General features: G+C 42.0%; 1 long non-coding RNA gene across 2 annotated transcripts in view; it reads right to left on the bottom strand.

The window, feature by feature from the left end:
• Window positions 1-24,516, bottom strand: part of LOC122683092 — a 207,634-nt gene that overhangs the window by 50,823 nt on the left and 132,295 nt on the right. Inside the window, exon 2 of one of the 2 annotated variants that reach the window (XR_006337614.1) lies at window positions 17,041-17,124. This is a non-coding gene — a long non-coding RNA (uncharacterized LOC122683092). Of the gene's footprint in view, window positions 1-17,036; window positions 17,125-24,516 lie in introns of those variants that run through there. The other variant, XR_006337615.1, reaches the window with a different exon arrangement.

The following is a 24,516-nucleotide window of genomic DNA, read 5'->3' as shown; positions in this document are numbered from 1 at the left end:
TTTATGTGGTTACGGATTTACCTGCTCAAAGATCACCTTGGAGTTCAGTTAGCCTTTTAACATCATAGTTAAATAATCCCCACTTAAAACAAGTTTATGCTATTTAACTTTATCTAGAATATAGTTGGTTTTTTTTTTTTCCTGAGGTATAAGAATTTCAATTTTTTAGGTTTGTTTGTGGTCTGAATAAATATTCCCTTGAAGGAGCTGGAGGGTCTTAGCTGTGGATAAAGTAATGGTGTCATTTGTAACAATGGGCTTCTGCTTGTAAAATGTCAATTATATTGGGTTGGCCTAAAATTCTGTTTAGGTTTTTCCATAGGATCTTATATATTATAAAGTAGGGAATTCCCTACTTCTCACCCCAACACACACTTAACACACTCTCTAAAGAACTTTGCAATTCATGAGATGTTTACTCTAGATTATTTCGTTATCCCCAAACAACTTTGGCAAATCAATCAGGCAGGTTTTACCTGCAATTTACCAAGGGAAAAGGTGAAACCTCACAGAGCTTAAAGGGCACCACAGTATGACCAGAGCTGTTGAGCCCCACTGTGGTCTCTGTGAAAGGCCACCCCGAGGATTGTGCAGCGTGCAACCTGCACGCTCATACTGGCAACCTGGCTTTGACCCTTAATTTAGCTTTAAAGAAAAGCTAAAGAAAATTCTAGAAAGCGTGAGTCACAATGAAGGCAAAGCTTACAACATTAGTTGCTTTGCATTTTCCCAACGAAAAAGGATTGGGTGTGACCAAAGTTTGAATCAGCTTTGGTCATCAGGGCTTGGCTACAGGGCTGAGGATAAGTGGGGACTCAGAAGTAAAAATTCCTTTTATCCAGAAATGCAGTCAAAATGGCACACCGGGGTCATGTTCGGCTCGTGAAGTGACACTGACACAGAAGTATGGGGGTTCTGAACTCAACAATCAAGGCTTGGCTTTTGATTTTCCAGTCCTTGGCCCAGCCCACGTCCTGTGAACTACTTTGTTATGTTCTATCAGCACTGCCAGGGCCTCTCACGAGGTGTGGGGCAGGAGGAGGAGAGCTATTTATCATCCCAGCGACCAGGGGCCTCAAATTACTACTGCCAAAGGTGGCCATGCCTAAGGTCCCAGAAGAGTAGAAGGTCCCAGGAGTAGAAGAACATGCCATTCTTCCGAGTCTTGTAGCTGCATCTCCCCGCCTGGAGTTCATTATACATTACTGCTGTCTTTTTAATAATTCTATTATCACCTTGTAAACAGTACTCAGAGCTCACTGTGGTTTCTGTGTGTCTTGTATGTCAGCAGCGTAACTTTGCTAGTTGAGCACAGTTAAATTAGCCCACAATTTGTCTTCCTTAAAAACAAAACAAACCATATCGAGAGGTTAAAAAGAGGAAAGAACCTGCACCCCTGCCCAAACTCTGAGAAACTTGTTCAGTGCACTAGGGATGAAGGTGGGATGTAGGAGGGGAAGAATGTAACTCTGAGGTCAGCATGCTTGGGACAAATTCTGGCTTTTCATTTTTCACACTTAAGTCTTGCACAAGGTATTTCTTTCTAAATCTCCATCTTCTCATCATTACAATGGGACAATTAAAATTAAGTACCTCATAGTACTGCTCTGAGAATTAATAAGATCTTGAAGGTCAAGGACTTAACACATACCACACACAGAGATGTTCACTAAATGTGTGTGCGTGTGTACTAGGTCATTTCAGTCGTATCCAACTCTTTCCGAAGTTATGGACTGTACCCTGCCAGGCTCCTCTGTCCATGGGATTCTCCAGGCAAGAATACTGCAGTAGGTTACCATGCCCTCCTCCAGGGGATCTTCCTGACTCAGGGATTGAACCTAAGTCAGTTATGTCTCCTGCATTGGCAGGAGTGTTCTTTACCACTAGTGCCACCTGGGAAGCCCCACTAAATGTGAGATCTAATGATTTCTCTCTTGAACTAAGATGGACGCATCTATCTGTAGGGAATTCCAGGTAAGTGGTGTGTTTTCCCAAACACATGGGAGAAAGGATGAAAAAATGGGAGCACTGAGGCTGCTGGGGCTGAAGCTGATGTTACGGTTGTTAATTAATGAATTCAACAAACGCTTATTAAATTCTGCTAAGAAGAGACCCATGTAAGGCATGGGAGATACAGAAGTGAACAAAACAACTGTGCTGTGTGCTATGAACAAGGATGACTCAAGGTGATGGTGGGGATAGACAATGATTAGATGTGCACACATTAGATGTGAGTTCTGGGGATGGGGGGTATTTTAAGAGTGTGGATAAATAACTCATCTCTGATGAGGGGAACACCTGAACAAAGCCCTGGAGAAGGGGGGGTGGGATTCAGAAAGTGGAAAGATGATTTCCAGGAAGAGGGAAGGATACATGCAGAGGCCCTGAGCTGAGAATGAACTTGGCTTGTTCAAACAATAAGACCTCTGAATGCCCACAGCAAAGGTATAGGTACTGGTAGGGTTGAGGACAAGAAGAGAAATCAGGTAGGGTGTGCAGATCTATGTGGATCAAGTTAACAACTTTGGATTTTATTCTGGGTATATGGTGAAAAGTAGATGGGTTATATGCAAGAGAGAAATCATCTGATTTGCCTTTTTCAAAAGTCACTTTGATTTCTGGATCAAAAGTTGATTCTAGGAGGCAAGAGAAGAAGCAGAGAAGATAGGAGACTACTGTAGTGGTAGAAATGCTGGTGGTTTGGAATAGAGTAGCTGCCGTGAAGGGGATGAGGAGTAGACTGATCAAGTATAGCCTTGGAAGTTTCCACAGAAGGACTTGCTGTTGGACTGCATGTGGTGTGAAGGAAAAAAAGAAAAGTCAAAGATTCACGACTTCAAAATTTCTGCTCTGAACAAACAGAGGAATATGGTTCTTTACCAGCATGGGGAAGCCTGGAACATGAGTGGGTTTGGATCATGAAATCAAGAATTCTGCTTGAGATGGCTATTCAAATGATGTCACGTAAGCCCTTGCATACATGAGATTGAAGATTAGAAGAGAACTGGACCTGGTGATATTAAATGGGATACTGATACTAATTAGCATACAGCGGTTGTTCGAGATTCCATAATACACCACAGTATTTATTACCTCAAACACAGAAGTCTACCATGAGTCTCTTCTCTTAAACAATCAACCACTGGGTCTTAACCTTTGCTATGGTTTTCTGCACTTCAAAATCATCTAGAAGAATCTATAAAAATGCAACTGCTCAAAGTTGTATTTCTTAGAAAATTATACCTGAGTTTATGATTTTGTTAGTTTCTGTTTTGTGTAATAAAGTCACATACATGTGTACTATTCTAGTCTCTCCCTTGGCAGCTCTTCAAACAGTTGAGAAGAGGACTCACAATAATCATGGCTATCAGTACTGAGCACACTGCAAAGGCCAGCCCCTAAATCCCAGAACCATAGGGAGAATTTCAGGGGTGCAGACAGTACAAGGGATCTGGTCAACAACCTTAGCAAGAAGAGAAATAATGGTGATTTTGTCCTGATGCGGATAATTGGAGATTATACTGTCTGTATCGAGATGTTTCCAAAAAAATCTACCAAACCAATGACTGTGACCCCTCTTCTCTGATACCCAAGTGTTCTAGGGCTATCTTACTTAGAAATGCTGAGGGGGGCATAGGAAGACACACAGATGTAGAGAGAGTGAGTAATTTCAGTCTTTCGTATGAGCCTGTGACTTGAGCTTGAAATTGTGACTTGGGAAGGGTCAGGTCTACACTGCTTGCAAGCCACACAATGCGTATCAATTGGCTTAAGGAAAGGGGGGAGAAAAGTTAGATGATTAACTTCAAACAGGGCTGCCTCCAAGTCCTAAGATGAAGTTGTCAGGAACACCTCTCTACTTTTTGAGACATGGATTGACAAGTGGGCAGGGAAAGTGAAAAGTGAGAGTGAAGTCGCTTTGTTGTATCTGACTCTGCAACCCCGTGGACTATAACCTGTCAGGCTCCTCCAACCATGGGATTTTCCAGGCCAGAATGCTGGAGTGGGTTGACATTTCCTTCTCCAGGGGATCTTCCCCACCCAGGGATCAGACCCAGGTCTCCTGCATTGCAGGCAGATGTGTAACCATCTGAGCCACAAGGGAAGCCCAAGTGGGCAGGGCTACTCTGCAAAGGAGAATCAAGTTTCCATAACCATAAAGAGGGAGAAGGGGTGATGGAGACAGAAGAGCAACCCATGTCCACTACAGAAAGGACGGGAGAAGGGAAAACGGACCTTCATTTCACAGGTTATTTGAAAAGTGAGATTTGTGTTTAATTCCTATTTAAAACAAAACAAACCCCCGGACAATGGGTTCACACTAAAAAGTGTAAATATGACCACGATGTGGACTTAGAAAGTTCTCTTGTCATTAAGGGAGGAAGAAGAACAGGTGGTCAGGATGGTGAAGGGTGTGGCCAGACTATCTGGGCTCTGGTCCAATTTGACCACACACAGTTGTTAAAGAGTTAATGGAAGACTTAGGTTTCATAATAATAACTGAATCATAATATACCTGTTTAAGCTTCACATCCTATCATTTCCACAAAGATGGTGCTCAAAGCCTGGTGCTATAGAACGAGGACACAGCTCACAGTCCGATATGGTGTTAAGTCATAGTTCGGCCACTTATCAGTCATGTGACCCAGGAGGCGTTTCTTTGCCTCTCTGAGCCTCATCATTCTCATCTGTACCACAGGGCTAGTGGAGTCTCCTTCTGAGGGCTTTCGTAAGGACGTAATGGATTCTGCACACATCACACCTGACCACAGCACTCTGGACATGGTGATCACCCAGTAAAGGCGACGACGCCTCCGGCTCTTCATCACTGTCGTCATTGCCTTATTGTGGCTAATCTGGATCCACAGTGAGTGATAAACCACACACAAGGCCGACTCAAGGCATTTCACTATCTACTTAGGCTCGAAAGGATTGTGTTTCATCTAGAAACAACACATTTTTGAGTGGCTGACAGTTTGGCTTTTGGACATAGAAAGACTAAGACATTTATCTGGGACCAGGCAATCCTAGTAGTTAGACTCTCTGAGACTCAGTTTCCCCATACAATAATCTTCACAGGGCTGTGAGAACAGCATGAATCATTCATCTATTGGGCCTCGCATAGTGTCTGTAAGATTTCAATAAATAAACGATGATAATCATCTTGATCTCTATTATTATTATTCTATAGTGATTTCTACCAGGCTGCTTTGGGCCTTGTGAAAAGAAGCATTCAGGAAAAAAAAACAAAACAAAAAAAACCCAGAGTTTCCCTTGAGGAAGATGCCTTTGGGACATGACAGACCTTCTCCACCATATGGATCACCTTAGTCATCCTCGTTCTAGTTGGTAGGAATGTGACATCAGAGTCAATTTGTCTGCTGGTGCCTTTTGAGGAGGGGCATCTTGACTCCAGTCCACGGATGATTTATTTAGTAATGCCTGGGAGCCCAGAGACACAGAACGTTCTGAGCAGTCAGTGAGTGCACCTTGCCCCGGGGTGATTTCATGACTGCTCATTTGTTGTTTACAGGCTTAACTCTCTAATTTATAGACTCTGAAAGCACCAGTGAAAGCAACAAACTTGCTTTTGGATCGCCTAATATAGTTTATAGCACAACCATAAATTTGGAACCATTTATGGAACATTATGACTTGCAAACATCTCCCCCAGTTTTATTACTCAAGCAGAAATGTGTGGAGCTCACAATCGTTCTGAAAACTGTAAAAAGCATTAAAATTTTTTTCACTTGTTTCACAGACAACCCAGGGCAGGATGCAAGTTTTTATCTTGAGTCATATATGGGAAGCCCAATTTTTTTTTTTTTTTTTTTTTACTAAAAAGTCAGCTGGTTTCAAAACACAGGAGATGGCTGGCTTGGAATCTTGACTGAAAAGAACTCGTCTTTGCTCTTTTCTCTTTCAAAAAAGAAAAACTGCCCTGTGTCTAAGGAGGAATTTAGCAATTAAATGATCGCTGTAAAATAGCCATTGACATCTGCCCTATTTTTTCTACCATCAAAGAAGTTTAATTTGAATAAAAGCTTTCTCCTCCACAATCTGACATTCTCCCTGAGTTTTATCTGACTCTAAATCATTATCTTACAATTAGGTCTGAACTTAGGGGTAAAACAACAACAACACAGACCAGGAACTTCAACACAGAGATCTTACTTGGGTTGTCCTGTGGTGTCTGATGCTATCTGGGTTGCGCTGCCTTTTATCCTCCTGGTGTTTAAAGGGAAAGGTCTCTTCTGTTGCCTTCCACCCCTGCCCCCTACCCTATTATTCTTTTCAGTGGAACCTGCTGAGTAGTCCCAGGCCTGTGTGTGTCAGGACAAGATATTGTTGTCATAAAAATGGACGTGGATGTCATGCGTTTATCTCTGTCTCTTTGTCTCCCGCGCAGGATCCAGAGAAAGGAAAAATTATGGATGGGGTGCTTTTATCCAAGCAAAGTTCAGATGGAGATAAATAGTTGGGGTGGTGAGCAAAGAAAAACAGAACTGGGCCAGGGAGAGTCTTGGAGGAGGAGAGTCCCTTCTATTGAGTCCTGTAACTGGCATCACACAAGGGACTTTAGAAATAATCCAGTGTGACTCCATTAGGGCACAGAGGCGATGCAGCATGGGAGGTGTGGGAAAGTGCAAATTCCTTCCAAACTCTTGTTCCATTAGGAATTTAAGCACCCAGGGGAGTACAGGGTCAGTGTATGTGGTCTAGGGTCAGACAGTGTGGTTTAAATCTTGCCTGGGTCATTTTTTGTTGCATATGGGCAAGAAATAGAGCTTCTCCAAGGCACAGGGCCCCAGGTGTCATATGCGAAAGAACACGCATCATGCATTACTGAGTGTATTACTCAAAGTCAAAGATGGAAAGCAGAGAATGCTGAGCCTGACAGAGTAAGGCTTTCTTCCTTACTTGCCCTTTCTTCCTCCTTCCCTCTCTACCTTTCTTTTCTGCTTACTGCCTCCCTGCCTTTCTCCCTTCCTTTCTGCCATCCTTCTTTCAACTCCACAAAGAATTATTGAATATTTATAATGTGTTATATTGTTCTTGGCACTAGGGATACAGTCATATGCAGGATGGGGCTCCCAATCATATACATTTTACTAAAATGTTAATCACAATTATTATAAGAAATGAGGAAAATTGAGAAGCTAAGAAGTTGAGTTCTACCGCCAGGGAACTAAAAGAACTCACAACAGAGAAGGGTCTTCAGAGTCCCATGCTTCTCCCTCGCCTCACCCTATTCTGGGATGTCTCAACTCAGTGTATCACCTGTGATGTTCTTTGTTACCAAATGGACATTTTTTGAACAAGATTTGTTGTTTAAACATAGTTTTTAGATTTATACGAACAAAAACCAAACCATGAACACAGTACAGAGAATTCTTATATACCTCCCAGTTTCTCCTATTACATCTCACATAAATATGGTATATTTGACACATCTAATGAGCTGATATTGATACATTATGAAGTCTATACTTTATTCAAATTTCCTTAGCTTGCTTTTTTTCAAACCTAAGTTTCTTTTTTTCCATTTCAGTTGAACAGATTATGTTCAACCATCCTGTCTCCTTAGCCTCCTCTGCATCACGTCAGTGTTTCCGTCTTTCCTTGTTTTTCATGAGCTTGACAGTTTTGAGGAGTGAGTGTGTGCTCACGCGCTCAGTCGTGTCCAACTCTTAGTGACCTCACAGGCTGCAGCCCACCCGGCTCCTCTGTCTGTGGGATTTTCCAGGCAAGAACACTAGAGGAGGCTGCCATTTTCTTCTCCAGGGTATCTTTCTGACTCAGGGATGGAAGCCACATCTCCTGTGTCTCCTGCATCGACAGGTAGATTCTTTACCGCCGAGCCACCTGGGAAGCCCTAGTTTTGAGGAGTACTGGATAGGTATTTGGTACAATGTCCCTCAGTTGGGATGTGCTTGGTATTTTTTCTTGATTATTGGAGTTTTAGGTTTTTGAGAGGAAGACCACAGAGGTAAAGCCGGTGCTAGAGAGATCTGCTGAATATCAATTAGAGTCTCAGGGCTGGTTGCAGTCACTTAGCCTGGCTCACTAATGCCCTTGCATTAAGTCTTTGTGCGGGTTGTGGTGGCTGCCACATGAAACCTACCGTGTAATTGTTTGGATGAAGACAGCAAAATCACAGACGAGTGGATCAAAGGGTAGACCGTATCAGACACACCTTGGGTACCACCTCAGCACCTCTTATCTGTTCTTATCGTCACCTCTTATTCTAGCCGATCTGAGATAACTGGTTCTGCTCATCCTTCAGCCAGCTTCATGCAGGTGAAGCTGATGGTGCTTTACCTCAAGATTCCACTGACTTGCATGTCTCCTGCTTCCTGCTCTGGGGTTCCTCTGATGGTATACAGTGCAGGATGGCCCTGGGAATCCACTTGGCACTTGCTCAGACACAGCCTGTGGAGCAACGACTGATCCACAGAAAATAGGAGCCAGTGGAAAACATTCCTCCTTCATTTCTCTGTGGCTGATGGACCTGAGAAGCATTTCAACTCCTCTGAAAGTCCCATGACATTAAGCATTCAGTCTCCCCAAGCACTTGTCAACTTAAAATCGCATCTGTGTATTGGGTCTCAATCATTCCCTGTATTCGTCTGTCCATCTGACACTCCCAAATAAGCTGCCTGCACAGAAGTCTTTCTCTTAGGGGCTGCCTTTGGGGAAATCTAACTCTCACTGAAACTAAAGCATATAAGGAGAAATAATTTTATATGGACAATGACCACTTTCTTAATTTGATGTGAATTAAGAATAAAAGAATTTTAGGAATCTGCCATTTTAACTATCACATACAATATTATTACAGGAAAGCCTGGCATGGTGCAGTCTATGGGGTTGCAAAGTGTTGGACATGACTTTAGTGATTAAACAACTATATTATTAAATGCATCAAGGGTTCTAGGCAGATACAGTACCCAGACACGTCCTCTTCCCACCAGATTATCACCCCTATACAGAAGTGTTGAGCTGCCAGTGAATCAGAACTTCTGACATGGAGAGAAGTCAGCACAAAAAGAGCTCTTGCATTATTTAACCATTGAGAGCGGGGCTGGAGGAAGGTGATGTTTGTGCAACTGGATGGTGGGGATGTTGCTGTTTCTAAAAGTGCATTATAATCTCCCTACTCTATTTGTCTCATGTTCTCACCACTTATGTTTCAGTTAGGTACTGAAGAGAAAGATCTTTGTTCTTTCCTGGACAGTTTTTCATCATGGCCTGAACTTCATTAAAGATAATTCACTAAAGACACTTCATTAAAAACCTGTTGTTTTTTGAGAACGTGTATGTTCCAATGATCTGTTTATCTACAAGGAACCACCCCAAATAAAGTGGCAACAACAAATTCATTTGGCTCTCAAATCTGCCATGTAGGCAGGGTATAACAGGAACATCTTTTCTCTGCTCCACCTAGTGATCGAGGTGACTTCAGAAAACTCCTGACTTGAGCTTAATGCTCAGCTGGGCTGTGGTGAGAGCTGTCAGCCAGAACACCTTCATGTGGCCTTCTCATGAGGCCTGGGCTTCCTCACAGCTTGGAATCCAGAGCTGATCATTTCAAGAGAGAAAAAGCCAAGAAGAAGATCTATCACCTTTTCTAACACAACCTCTGAAATCCCAGTTTCACTTCCACCTCATTCTGTTCAATAGAAGCAAGTCACTGAAAGCCCATACACAAGACAAGGAGAATGAGAGTCCACATTTTGATGGTCAAAAGGTCTACTGTTTATAATAGCCAGGACATGGAAGCAACCTAGATGTCCATCAGCAGACGAATGGATGAGGAAGCTGTGGTACATATATACCATGGAATATTACTCAGCCATTAAAAAGAATTCATTTGAATCAGTTCTAATGAGATGGATGAAACTGGAGCCCATTATACAGAGTGAAGTAAGCCAGAAAGATAAAGACCAATACAGTATACTAACACATATACATGGAATTTAGAAAGATGGTAATGATAACCATATATGACAGGTTTTAAAATCACCAGAGTATGCCGAGAATAATAGCTCTCCTACGAATCATCTAGCTATGAAAACTGTTTTTCATGTGAATCATTTACGCCATGATGCCTGAGGTTGTGCCGCAGAGCAAGGCTGTCCAATAGAACTTTCTGTGACATTGTACATGCTCCACATCGGCTCTGACCCTGGTGGCTCAGCGGTAAAGACTCTGCCTGCAGTGCAGGAGACCCAGGTTTGATCCCTGGGTCAGGAAGATCCCCTGGAGGAGGGCAAGGCAATGCATTCCAGTATTCTTGCCTGGAGAATCCAATGGACCAAGCCTGACAGGTCCGTGGGGTCGCAAAGAGTCACACATGACTAACACTTTCACTTTCATAAAACAGTCACTGGTCACATAAGGCTGTTGAGCACTGACAATATGGCTAATGAGAGTGAATTTTACATGTCATTTAATTCTAATTAATTTAAAGTTAAATAGTTTCCTGTGTATCATAGCTACTACACTGGGCAGCTCAGTTCTAGATAAACAAATAAAGAAATAAATAAGAGTTCAAATTCCAGCTGTGATGTAAGTTTTGGGCAGGCTTTCTAGTACAATCCTACAACATTCCAATTATAAGCAAAATGTTTCCAGGTCTGACTGCATTCAGAGATACAAATGGAGATGATTTGGCCTAGGATGTGCTAGAGAGGAGAAATCTCCTCAAGTGTGGGTGTGGAAAAGCAGAATAATCACTGGGGAGAAGAGTCAGGACAATGTCTCAGGTGGGCAAGATGCTGAAACCATTTAGACATGCAGAGCCTTGCTCAACAATCCATCTCTTCACACAGAGATGCTAGCCAACTTATTTTGGCGTGAAGTGTGAGCACTGTTCAAGATTGGATCTCACAGGAGGATGACTTCTGAAATTCCTCTGTGTGTCTGTCTCCCATGCCTGCCTCCCTTAGCCTCTCTGCCCTCCTTCCCCTCCTCCTTCCTGATCCTTCATCTTGAAACTTGTGATTTTGAAGATAAAGTGTTGAAAAGATCATGGCTATGCCATCCAAAGAAAGAGCAATGATTATCCAAAAAGATTTCTCGATCATCTCCTATGTGTCAAGTTCTCTGCTGGGAATGGCAAGAAGCATAAAGCTCCACCCTTGGAATGCTATTCTTTTATTGGTGAGATTTAATAAAACAACTAGTATTTATAGCAAGCTTACAATGGGCCAAATACTACACTGATGTTCTCATGAATATGATTTCATGTGTCCTTTTAAAACCCTATGACACTGAAACTTCTTAACCTATGCTTTTCAGATGAAGAAACTGATGTCTGGTGAGTTTACTGTCATCCAAAGTAAAACATCTATTTAAGTGGTTGAGTAGATTCGAATTTAGGCTGAGTAAATGTCAAAGCCTGCGCTCATAACCACTCAACTATGCATACACCCCATTATTCTGAATAGCATTTCCTACTTCTTTGGGGCTGATGTTTGGCAAATGCAAGTCACTGACACTTAGCGAGATTTAGCCAAATTCCTAAAGGATACCAAGACATTAGTCTTTGGTTCACACCAAAGAGTGAAGGAGGTAAAATTGGCTCACCTATTTTGAAGACATGATGAGAGGGTGAGGAAAGAGTCAGCAAGAGAAACTTTGTTTTTAGCATTGCCCAGTGGAAGAAAACATTTTTAATCAACGACAAGATAACTGGGAAGGGATAAGTGGTAAATGAGAGGCTTTTTTTGAGAGTCACAGCCCTTCTATGAAAGGTTGAATCCTGCCAACTTACTCTACCTGGGAAGGAATGTTACATTAGGTGTGCATGTTTCAACGCACTTAGCTCATCGGAAAGCCTTGAGGAATTGCAGTCAAATGCCAGCATAAGCCTCCCTGAGACAGGGAAAAGATCCCTATCACTAAGAAATCCAATTTGAAGGACTTCGATTACCTATAGGGAGGGGGGAATATCTCTGCTGAGGGCACAAAGAAAGAGAAAGAACTTAAAGGAATGATCATTTGTCTACAACTAAATATGGGATAGAGATTAACTGCTTAAGACCTGGGTTCAGGGACTTTGATTCAAATCCCAGCTCTGTTATTTACTAGCTAAGTAACTCTGGATAATGTACTAAACTGTCTATGCTTCCTTGTTAAAAAGAAAAAAAACAAAACAGTTTCATCCTTATTAGATGAAACAATTCATGTAAATTGCTTACTGCAGTGCCTGACACATAATAGATGTTTATTAAAGGGTGGTTGCTCTCAGCTTTAAAAGGTCTGGAAAGCAGTGTGGATTCTGGAACTGCACCATCTGGGTGTGAATCCCAATTCTACTGTTACATAATAAGTATGTAACCTTGGGCAGGTTATTTTGTCTCTCTCTGCCTCAGTTTCCCTCATTTACAAAGTGGAGACAAATACAGCCCTGCACATACCACACACGCATTTAGGTGGAAATCAGTCCTGAATGTTCATTGGAAGGTCTGATGCTGAAGCTGACACTCCAATACTTTGACTACTGGATGCAAAAAACTGACTCACTGGAAAAGACCCTGATGCTGGGGAAGATTGAAGGCAGGAGGAAAAGGGGATGACAGAGGATGAGAGGGTTGGATGGCATCACCGACTCAATGGACATGAGTTGAGCAAACTCCGGGAGGTGGTGATGGACAGGGAAGTGTGGTGTGCTGCAGTCCATGGGGTTGCAAAGAGTTGGACACAACAGAGTGGCTGAACTGAACTGAATGAAGACAAACAAACAAACAGAAAATAAGTGCTGGTGAGGATGTGGAGAAACTGGAACTCTTGGGCCCTGATGGTGGGAATGCAAAATGGTTCCTTGCAGCCTCCATGGAAAACAGGAGAGTAGTTCTTCACACTATTACATAGAGAATTACTGAAGGACTCAGAAGTCCTCCTCTCAGTATATACTCAAAGTAATTGAAATCCTGGCCTTGAGATCTTTGTACATCCATGTTCATTAGCAGCACTATGCACAAGGGCCACAAAGTGAAAGCAACCCAAGCGTCCATTGATCGATGAATGGATAAACAAAATGCATGTGTGTATATGTAGATATACAGTGTAATGTTCAGTTCAGTTCAGTTCAGTTGCTCAGTCGTGTCCAACTCTTTGTGACCCCATGAATCGCAGCATGCCAGGCCTCGCTGTCCATCACCAACTCCTGGAGTTTACTCAAACTCATGTCCATCGAGTTGGTGATGCCATCCAGCCATCTCATCCTCTGTCGTCCCCTTCTCCTCCTGCCCTCAACCCATCCCAGCATCAGGGTCTTTTCCAATGAGTCAACTTTTCGCATGAGGTGGCCAAAGTAATGTTATTTGGCCTTAAAATTGAGTGAATTTTTGCATATGGTACAACATGGGTGAACCTTGAGGACATTATGCTATGTGAAACAACCCAGTCACAAAGGACAAATATGGTATGCTTTCTCTTATACGAGGTTCTAGAGTAGCTAGATTTGTGGAAAGAGAAAGTAGAATGGTAGTAGCCAAGGGGTGAGGGGCAGGGAGGATGGGGAGTTATCTTTAATGGGTGAAAGCAAAGGTGAAAGTCACTTAGTCGTGTCCGACTCTTTGTGACCCCATGGACTACACAGTCCATGGAGTTCTCCAGGCCAGAATACTGGAGTGGGTAGCCTTTCCCTTCTCCAGACGATCTTCCCAAACCAGCAATCAAACCCAGGTCTCCCGCATGGCAGGTGGATTCTTTACCAGCTGAGCCACCAGGGAAGCCCATGAATACTGGAGTGGGAAGCCTGTCCCTTCTTGGGGGAATCTTCCCGACCCAGGGATCAAATTGGGGTCTCCTGCATTGCAGGTGGATTCTTTACCATCTGAGCTACCAGGGAAGCCTATTTAATAGGTACAGGGTTTCAGTTTGGGAAGATGAAAAAGTTCTGAAGATGGTGGATGGTGGTGACGATTGCACATCAATGTGAATATACTCAGTGCTATGGGACTGTACCCTTAAAAGTGGTTAAGATGATGAATTTCATATTATGTGCATGTCTATCCAACAAAGAGTTAGTGTGTGTCAAGTGTTCAGAGTATTAGCTGCCACTTAATATAAAGCTTTGTTATGATGATGATGATGGTTATCAGTATTATTTATATTACATCTTTCTTTGTGTGCTAGCTTTGTGCACACAAGGCTAATTAATGTTGCATTAATTAATATTCCCTTTCTGTCTCCATATGACAAGGATAAGAATCAGCTAAGAGTTAAACAGAAGATTCACACTCAGCCTAACCTACCTGACAGATTCTTTAGAATATTGATTTTTTAACATATGAGAAAAAATGAATATTAATAACTTTTTTTCTCTTTTGTCTTCACAACCAACCATATAGCACCAACATAAAGAGGACAGGGATGCAGGAAGATTAAACTGATGGCTCTTTTTTTCAGTAACAATTAAAAAAAAATTCAGGTGTCTGACTATTCAGAGAGTCTAGGAGGAAATCTGAAAACAAATGAAATATGTCATCCCATCATTAGTTAAAGGATTAAGAACAAACTCTGCAAACCACGAGACTGGAAGAGAAATTGCTCACATGCTAAAACTAATAACGATAATTTTTAAATGCCAAACTAGTTCAACTGTCAAATTCTGGGAAATTGTGTGTTCCTAGTGACAGTAATTCCTAATGTTGGGGAGAAGAAGGAAATTATGTGACAGGCTTGCTCAACTTTGCTAACAGCAACAACTGAGGCTTGTTCCTGGGGTGTATATGAGAACCGGGGACACTATGACCAGAGCTACAGACTGAGACAGCAGACTCTGACACCGGACCTGAACTCAGGTTACGCGTGTTGACTGACCTGTGATGGAGGTGAGGAAATGGGGGGCAGGGGTAAAGGGCAAGGCTTGAGGTGTCACACTGTCTGGTCCAAATCTTGGCTTGGCCACTGATTAGCCATGAGATCTTGGAAAAATTAACCTGTAAGACTCATTTCTTCACCCGACAGTGATGATACTAACAGCTCCAGCCTCAGTTGTGATAGTAGATCATCGATAAACAGATTTTTAGACAATTGCTTTGAGTGCTAAATAATTATTAGACAAGTTAGATAATGATTTTATAAATATAAAATTAGACAATAAGGCAAAAAGGTAATGCTTGTAAATGTTCAACAAACATTAGTTGAAGTGATGATGATGGTGACGATGACAAAGGAGCTTAGCACCTCTCATCTCACTCAAGTGCTGTCACAAACCCTCTGGGGTACACTAAACCTTATTTTAGATCACTAAACCTTATTTTATCAGAAATGATTTTAGCAACTAGTAAGAGAAAACCCAACTTCAAGTGGCCTATAAAATAAGTCAAGGTTTATGAAGGAAGAGTACTACCACAGTGGTTCAGAACCTCAGTGATCTGAGAGCTAGCTTACCAGTGGGTCCTTTGGCCCTTTTTTATTCTGGTTGCCTCATAGTCACAAGATGGTTGCTGTAGCCCCAAACACCAAGTCTGAATGCAAGCAAGAAAAATGTGTGATGGAGAGTCCCAGATACATTTCTCCTCTCTCACCAGGAAAGTAAACATTTACCCAGAACCCCTAGCAGAAATGTGATTACAGCCTATTGGACAAAACTGGGCCAAAGGCGACTCCTTGCAACAAGTAAGGAAAACAAGTATTTGTTTTTGTCCTAGAAAGCAAGTATTTAGCTGGGCACACTGCTGCTTAAACAATCTGGGTTACCATAGCAAGGAAGAAGAAGAAAGTGGACGTAGCTACCACACTTACAGTTGCCTTCATGTTTTCCTTTTAAAAGTGGTATGAGGGGGATCGGGATGGGGAACACATGTAAATCCATGGCTGATTCATGTCAATGTATGGCAAAAACCACTACAATATTGTAAAGTAATTAGCCTCCAACTAATAAAAATAAATGGAAAAAAAAGTGGCATGAGATTCTGGATGCTAATTTACAGGCTTTTTCTGTGAGAATTACGTCAGAAAGCAGACAACAGCAACAGTACAGTCCTGAATTTCAGCATCCATTATGTTGTAGTTGTCATTTTGTCAGTCTTCTAGATCAGGGTTGGCAATTTATGTCACACGAGCCAAATCTGACCCATGGACTGTTTTTACAAGGCCACCATCTTAAGAAGGGTAAATTTCACATCTCTAATGCGTTGCAAAACAAGCAAGCAAGCAAACAAATGACAATGTGTATGCAACAAAGATGCTAAATCGCCCATGAAGCTTCAATCTATTTACTTTCTGGTCCTTTTTAGAAAACCTCTGCTGACCTTTTGTGGCCTGTGGACAGCCCACTCAGGCTGTAATTCTCTTTATCTTTGGGTCTCTCTGACAGGATCTGGCACATCCTAGGTGCTCAACGAAAGTGTGATGAATGGATGTAGAAAGAATGTCATGAATGACTAAATAAACTGTGCACCCATATTCTATCAAGTGTTTTAGATTAATAAAGAGTTTCCACTTAATCTCCCTTAATCTTCACAATTAGCCCTGCTGGTCGATGCCCAGGTTTCTTTAGCTAAGGAAGCCTGCCCAGGACTCATAGCTTTAAGCATCCTGGAGAAGCATCCGACCTGGAAACATCTTGTTTACTTCTTTTCCCTGTTTACTCTGTATGAGGGCATGATTTCTGGCTGCCTGATTCACTGACTACCCAAACTCTGGGTCTCAAAAAATATTTGCCCGATGAATGAGTGGATGAACTTGAGCCTTCCCACAATGTGGGGTCGTGTTTCAATGTGTCAGTCACGCTCCTTGCCCTCACTGTGCTGGGGATTGATGTGAGCTTTGTTTACCTGTTTCGCTTTCCTCAGCAAAGAATTATTCCTCATACTTGTGGTACTTTGTGGGCCCATTCAGATCTGAGTTCAGATTCACCACTCAGGCCACTGGGAAATCTGTTCCCTAATTCTTCTGGGATATATACATGTGGGCACAAGAGCACTGTTCTCCCTGCATATACATAGGTATTCAATCTTTTCTTTACATCCTCCAAGATTTCTCTCATTTACTCGCCAGCTAATTAATTTGTGAACTCACCCATCATCAAGCGACGTTTGAGCCTCCTCTGCATCAGGCAAGGTGCTGGGATTCATTAGTTCCTGCTCCAGAAAGACATATGACCTAGATGGGGAGACAGATAACAAGCAAATAAATACCACGTGGTTTTCCACATACAGACTCTGAGGTGACATTTTCAGGTTGATTTTGTTTGTGTGCTTCTTTTGAAGGGTACCTTGTATAAGGAGGTGGCATCCATAGGGAGCCAGCTCTCTACTGATGAAGCTGATCAGGACAAAAGAATTTGGTTAAACAAACCAACCTTCATGTCTTAGGAGTGTTAACCAGAGGGTGATTTACTGCTCTGATAATTGGCTTTGTTTTCCTGGTTAGACACCTGCTAGGTCTTGGTATGGAAGCACAGGCAACAGAGACGGGGTGAATGGACCATTAGGCCTCAACGTCATCTGAGTCTCAGACTGCACACACAAGTAACAGCAGCATTAAACACATGTGGTTTAATATGGGTGACATTCATCAATTTTTAAAATATACTTTCTACTTTGAGATAATGTTAGATTTACAGAAAAGCTGCAAAGACATTAAAGAGAGTTCTTCTAACATTATCATCTGACCTGTGATACAGCTGCAAAAACTAGGAAATTAACACTAGCGCACTACCATTAACTAAACTTCAGATTGTGTTCAGATTTCACTAGTTTTCCTCCATTCCAGAACTAAATATTATATTTAATGTTACTCACTGGGGAGAAAGAACTATAGATAGAAGTGTTTTTTTCTTTTAAAGTCTGTAAGTACATGCAGTTACCTTTTGAAATTGCTTTGTCGCTATATAAATTAGTATAAAAAGAAGTAAGATAGCCACTAGTTCAAAATTTTCTTAATATGAACCTATGCATGTCAAAATAATTGGCCATATTTAACACTGCTGCTGCTGCTGCTAAGTCACTTCAGTCGTGTCCGACTCTGTGTGACCCCATAGACGGCAGCCCACCAGGCTCCCCCGTCCCTGGGATTCTCCAGGCAAGAACACTGGAGTGGGTTGCCACTGCCTTCTCCGACACTTAACACAGAGACTGACAAAGACAGATAAATTATTTAGAAGAGTTAAAAACATAAACTTCTTTGGCAGTAATCATTAAAGAAGTTGAAGCACATGCCAATAAAACATTCCAGCAAAGGGTAGTGTTGGCCTACTAAAATATGCATCTCAAACACATGAAGTGCCCTATGGAGACTAGTTTTAAGTGATAAACATTTATTTAGAAAAAACTCTTCTAACTCTGATTCATGAAACTCTCTGTTCTGTAAATTCCCCAACATTACATATAATTAGGATTGCCTGTAAAAACATTTTCTACCTAACAGTCTGAGATTTTTCTCTGCCAGTTTTAGCCAATAAATAATTTTTATGGGCAAACCAGGGAGATACTGACAGATTTGTGATGTCTGAATGGTGTCTCTCTACTGAATTATATTTAAGTGTATTAATCCTATGTGGTCATGTCACCTCCCTACACTTCAGTTACTTTATATCTGAAAGCTGCTCCTTCATGGAAAGGAAGTTCCCCTTGCCTTGCACACATTCCAGAGGTTTAGTTCCTTTCAAACCAGACTTCAAATAGGTTTCCATTCTGTCCTTGGCCCTAAGATTAGCCATGGGATTAACATGGAATATTTGAAACTATGAGAAGAACGTATATTTCGTATTTGTAAAGATTTTAGACAGCATGTATTTGTGTTTTCACTTTAGCCACAAAGTAGCCTGACTCTATTTAGTGTTTCTCAAAGTCTATTTCTCAAGAAGAGAGCATAGAGTGGAGGGCTGAGAATGTGGATGTTGGAACTAGGCAGTGTTTTAAATCTGAGCTCGGCCGCTAGCTGTGTTGCCATGAACCAAATTACTTAATATTGCTGAACCTCAGATTACAACTCTGTAACATCACCCTGGTGGCTCAGTGGTAAAGAATCCACTTGTAATGCAGAAGATGCAGCAGGAGCCGTGGGTTCAGTCCCTGGGTTGGGAAGATCCCCTGGAGAAGGAAATGGCAAACCAACTCCAGTCTTCTTGCCTGGAAAATTCCATGGACAGAGGAGCCTGGCGGGCTACAGTCCCTGGGTTTGCAGAGTTGGACACAATTAAGTGACTATAACAGCAACAATGTGAGAATAGTAACAATGAACCCCACTGCCAGTACAGGAATTAGTTGATGCTTAAAGCCTGTAACACAGGATCTGGAATGTAGTTAGCACTCCACACACGTGGAGCTTCTACTTTGTATTCTATGCTTTTCTCCCTTGGAATGTTTGGGAAGCACAGAGCTTAATTTAAGATAATCCAATTTTAACAGTTATTTAAGTTTCTGATATATTTCAGAATTACACACACAAAAAGCATCAAAGTGATCTTTTTTTTGCCCCTGAAAAGACTGACAATGCTGAATCTGAAAAGTATATGAATTTTGCCTTCATTGATATGATCTCTGATAACTTAAGCCCATAGAGTGTTTCTTATGCGCCAAGTAACCTATTTCATGGAAATTATTTTAATCTGCACAGCAACTGTATGAAACACTGGGTTGGCCACAAGGTTCATTCCGTTAGTGAATATGTTGTTCAATGAAGTTATTGGTGAAAAGGAAAAATGTCTTATTTTTAAACCAAATGAACTTTCTGGCAAGCCAATCGTTAGTATTATTTTGAGAACACACACACACACACACACAAGAAGGAACAGAAGCTTAGAGATGTTAAGTGTCTGCCTGAGGCCACATAGTACTGATGGAGGTGTGTGTGCTGGCTTTCAAATTCATGTCTGATTTGTTTCAGAAGTCCACACTCTTTCCCATTATGCTATTCTCTTGGCAACCCCACACATACTGCTCTCTCCCTTTCCTCTTTTTTGCACTGGTGATATACACTCAATGCCTCAGCTTCCTCTATGGTATAAGTTATCGATTGCTGCATAATGAATGACCCCAAAGCTGAGTGGATTAAAACAACAAGCATTTATTATTTCTCAGCTTCCCTGGGTCAGCAGCAGCTTAGCTGGGAGATTCCACCCCAGGGTCTCTTGCATCAGCTGGGGCGACAGTTGTCTACGGAGCTGACTGGGTGTGGAGGACCCACGTTCAGGTTGGCTCACTCCTGTGACTTTGCCAGGCGGACCCCCTTCCCCACCAGCTGTTGGCAGGAGGCGTTGGGCTCTTGCCACGTGGACCTCTCATAGTGCCTCTCCAGTGACCTCATGTCAGGGCAGCTGGCTTTCCCCCGAGTGAGTGATCCAACAGAGAGCAAGACAGAAGTCAGAATGCCTTTTCTGACCTAGCGTTGCAAGTTACACTCATTATTCCAGCACCATCTTGTTGGTTACAAAGGCCAGCTCCATCCAATGTGGGAGGGAACCACATGAGGGTGTGCGTACTGGAAGGTGAGAATCTTTGGAGACTGGCTCCAACACCTACCACTAAGGAAGCTGGCCAAGACACCTACTATTCCTTTCTTTCACAACTCTCAGTACTTACTCTCCTCCTTGCCTAGGACTTTAGAGACTTCCAATAGATTTTATAATTCCCTTCTCAATTATAATATTTTTAATTTGGGGGGCTGGATTTAACAATCCTTCATCATTCCCTACTTTTTTCCCTTGGTTTTCATTCAGATCCAGTCCTTAGCGTGGTCCAGGGCACATCCGGTGGCCACTTAACATACCCTTGTGACATGAATGAACGCATTCACTGAACGAGCTCTTGATTTCCTTCCCCTGCTGCCCTTCTGAAGGGCTGACTCTTCACTAGGGCTCAGCTGCCATCTGGGCATATTTGGGCCAGCTGATGTGTTTTATTTGGCTCACACATGATTAAAAAAATTGAACCAACATTTGAAAGTTAGGAGTTTTCACACAAAAATATGAGTTCCTGCTTCTCTTGAAAAATACGAAGCTCTGGCATGAAAACGCTTACCGGAGCTAAGAAATCAGGGCCCGCTTTAGAGATGGCAGGCGCCCTTCCATTCACCAGGGTCCCCAGCTTTTTGTTTCTCTTTCCCTGACACTAAGGCTCTGGCAGCTTGTCATTCATAACTGTGATTACAATGCTATTTTAGAGTACAGGAAGGTCCCTAAAACTTATGGCTCTATCAAAATGGGGAAGTGAAAAATAACCCAGGTGTCCATGTGATTTTTTTTTAAAAAAAACCTGCCTGGCTGAAGTAGCCAACAGAGTTTATAACCTATATTCTCTGCTCCCAAGGTCAAGAGAGTGATTTCATCCTATAATTTTTCAGTAGGACTGTGAATCCTTATCTTTGATATCTTTTCTTTCTTAACAGTTCAGGTTTGCAGTGGCATGTGAAGTCCATGTTCAACTGCAAGACTAACTTTTCTACTAGCATGGGGTGGATAAAGCAGCCATGAAAAGAAACCACCAGCTTGTCTTCTGTTAACACTACATCTGCACACACACGATTCATTTTGTTTTGGTCTAGAAATCCATATGGCCAAGGCTTCAGTTCTACTGTTGGGAACTGTTCTCCAATTTCCAGTCATCTCCCTATTTAGTACACGTAAGCATATCTAGATCAGAGTCAGATTCTATGTGTGGAGCAATGGAAGAATGGGAAGATGAAGGTGGCTTATTCAATAGGCAGAGATGTAGGTAAGAGTTGAAGGATGCTTATCCCCCCTAAGACAAAGCGAAGTTTAGGCTGAAGAGAAGAAATAATTTGTCATCACAGAGCTAAGTGAAGGAAAGGAGATAAACCGGATACAGTTGTATAATTAGTGTGGGTTGGCAGGTCAACCTGAAAGTGAATAGAAATTCAGAAGATCTTCAGGTTTACTTATCTGAGTTATTAGTTTGTTGTTAATAACAGAGACCCAATGAAGCAATTTGGGATTTACTTTCTCTCATTTAAAAGAATATTGATAATAGCCATCCAAGATTGTTATGGAAGCTCCCTAGAATCCTTGCGAGTCCAGCTTTGTACTGTGTTTTGGCTCTGCCAGCCATCAATGCATGAGTTCCATCCTTAGGTCACAAGACGGCTGCTGGAGTTCCAGCCATCATGTCAGCTTGCTGAGTAAGAGGAAGGAAAACAGAAAGGGCTCTCCCAGATACCCTAAGTCCCAAACTTGTGCATATATTTAAATGACCATCCCTATATATAAGGGAGGACAGAAATGTATTCATTCAGCTGAACACATTGCTTAGGGTTCTGGTACTAAGGAACAAATGATGAATAATTGTAACAAACTATGCCAAATCTACTTAAGAAAAGTAATTATCATTCACTGACCATTTAAGACATGTGGTGCCATGCTGTAACTAATCTTCACTAGATAGTCAAAAACCCATACTGAATAAGAAATAGTATGTCACTTTGTATTATAGACAAGGAAACTGAGGCTCAGAGAGGTTAAATAACTTGCCTAATGCCACACAGTAATATGCGTGCATGTTCAATCACATTCGACTTTTTGTGAGTCCATGGACTGTAGCCTGCCAGACTCCTCTGTCCTTGGGATTCTCCAGGCAAGTATACTGGAGTGGGTTGCCATTTCCTCCTCCAGTGAATCTTCCTGGCCCAGGGATCAAATGTGTGTCTCCTGCAGCGCCTGCATTGGCAGGTGAATTATTTACCACTGCCACCTGGGAAGCCCAAGTCCATATAGTAAGTAGGTCAGCATTTCAGAAACTGTTGATTTGTCCTTGTAAATTTATGTGACATGAGATACCTTGGTAAACTCTTAGAGTTTCTCATTTTTCTTAGTGTGGTGTGAATCCTGCAGACCAATATGAACTTCTACTATGAACTCTTCTGTTCTTTATTATTGAGATTTAAAGTCATAATAAAACAGTGGTTAAAAGCCTTTGAGAACTTTAGGAAAGTGATAAACTGTCTTTAGATTTTCTCCATTCCTCCACATTTAACTTGGCAGTTTTCAGGGCCCTACAGTGGACAAGGTGTTTTCCTTGAAGCTGTGTTCCTATATGTGTACTTTGCTCACTAAAATCAAGACCTGCCTCCCAGGTGGACATCCCTTGCTCTTGTTTATGCATTTTCTCATCCCAGGATGAGAAGTAAGTTGTACCTATTCTACTCAAACCAGGTGTAAATTTTGTTCTACAAACTAGGACAAAATTGGGAATTGTGAATTGCCTACTGTCAAAATCAGAGCATAGTTTATTGTCTTAATACACTACTTCATTGTTATTCATAAAGTCAAACTCAGCGATTTACCAGTGAGATTTTCGAAGAAAGCGTATTAACTCATGAAGTTCATGATGGGAAATGTCGAAGTCTAGCAAGACTAAGCATAGTGTCATGGACTTTGTTTTCTGTAGAGAACAAAAGACGGGATTTTCTCAAACCCAGGAAGGAAACAAGTCACACCTAGGAGGCTGAACGGTGGATCAAATGTTCAAAGCTTGGATGAAATAATACAAGCCATTGTCCTCTCTACAACACTCCCAGTGTGAGCTCAAAAAGATTTATTATTGCTAAATCCTCCAGTGTCTTTCTTCGAATCTTCCAGAAAGAAAACTCAAAGCTTGCTGTGTTAGCATATCTTTTGAGGAGCCTGAGTGCCAGTATGCAGAAAATACTAGGATTGAAGCTTTCCAAAGGCAGTGATTGGTTTTCCTTGTTCACTGTCTATGTGAGGTACTAACCACATAGCTCTGTGCTTAGTCGCTTAGTTGTGTCCATCTCTTTGTGACCTCATGGACCGTAGCCCACCAGGCTCCTCTGTCCATGGGGATTCTCCAGGCAAGAATACTGGAAATATCCCAACCCAGGGATCAAACCCAAGTCTCCTGCTTTACAGGCAGATTCTTTACCATCTGAGCCACCAGGGAAGGCTAATAAGCACATAGTAGGCACTCACAAATTTAGTCAATGAGTGGATGAAAGAAAATATTGATAGGATTTCTTAGCTTCTTTTACAGTTTGAGGATCTTATTAGGATCATGCCTGCAGCTTCCAGACCTCAAAGCCACCTCACCACTTCCTACTCTTTTGATACCTGGACTCCATATACCTTGGCCTAATGAAATGGTATTGAAAATCAGCCTTGTGTTACTTACGCTAACTCCTTGACCTTCTCTCAGACCTTTTGCTTCCTGGTCTGACAGCAGCATTGGTCAAGGTTGGCTTGACCTTGGAGCAGTCTCCTCCCTTAGTTTCTGCAGCGCCTCATGATTTTATTTTCTTTGGCTGCTCCTTGCGGCATGTGGGATCTTAGTTCTCTGACTAGGGATTGAACCTGTGCGCTCTGTATCAAGAGTGTAGAGCCTTAACCACTGGACCACCAGGGAACTCTCAGTGCTACAGGATCTTGCTTCTCCTTCCCCTTCTGTGACCTTATTTCTGTCTTTCTCTGCATTTTCTACCATTGTTACATGGAAAGTCATTTCACTGACAACATATTCAATTGTTCACTGAGATCTCCTCCCGCCTTTCTAAAATTCTCTCCCTGGTGATCTTCTCTCTACA

The sequence above is a fragment of the Cervus elaphus genome, chromosome 24 (assembly GCF_910594005.1).
Source record: "Cervus elaphus chromosome 24, mCerEla1.1, whole genome shotgun sequence".
NCBI classification, from domain to species: Eukaryota; Metazoa; Chordata; class Mammalia; order Artiodactyla; family Cervidae; genus Cervus; species Cervus elaphus.
The sequence above is the reverse complement of the archived record's forward strand: the minus strand, read 5'-3'. Positions and strand labels throughout refer to the sequence as shown.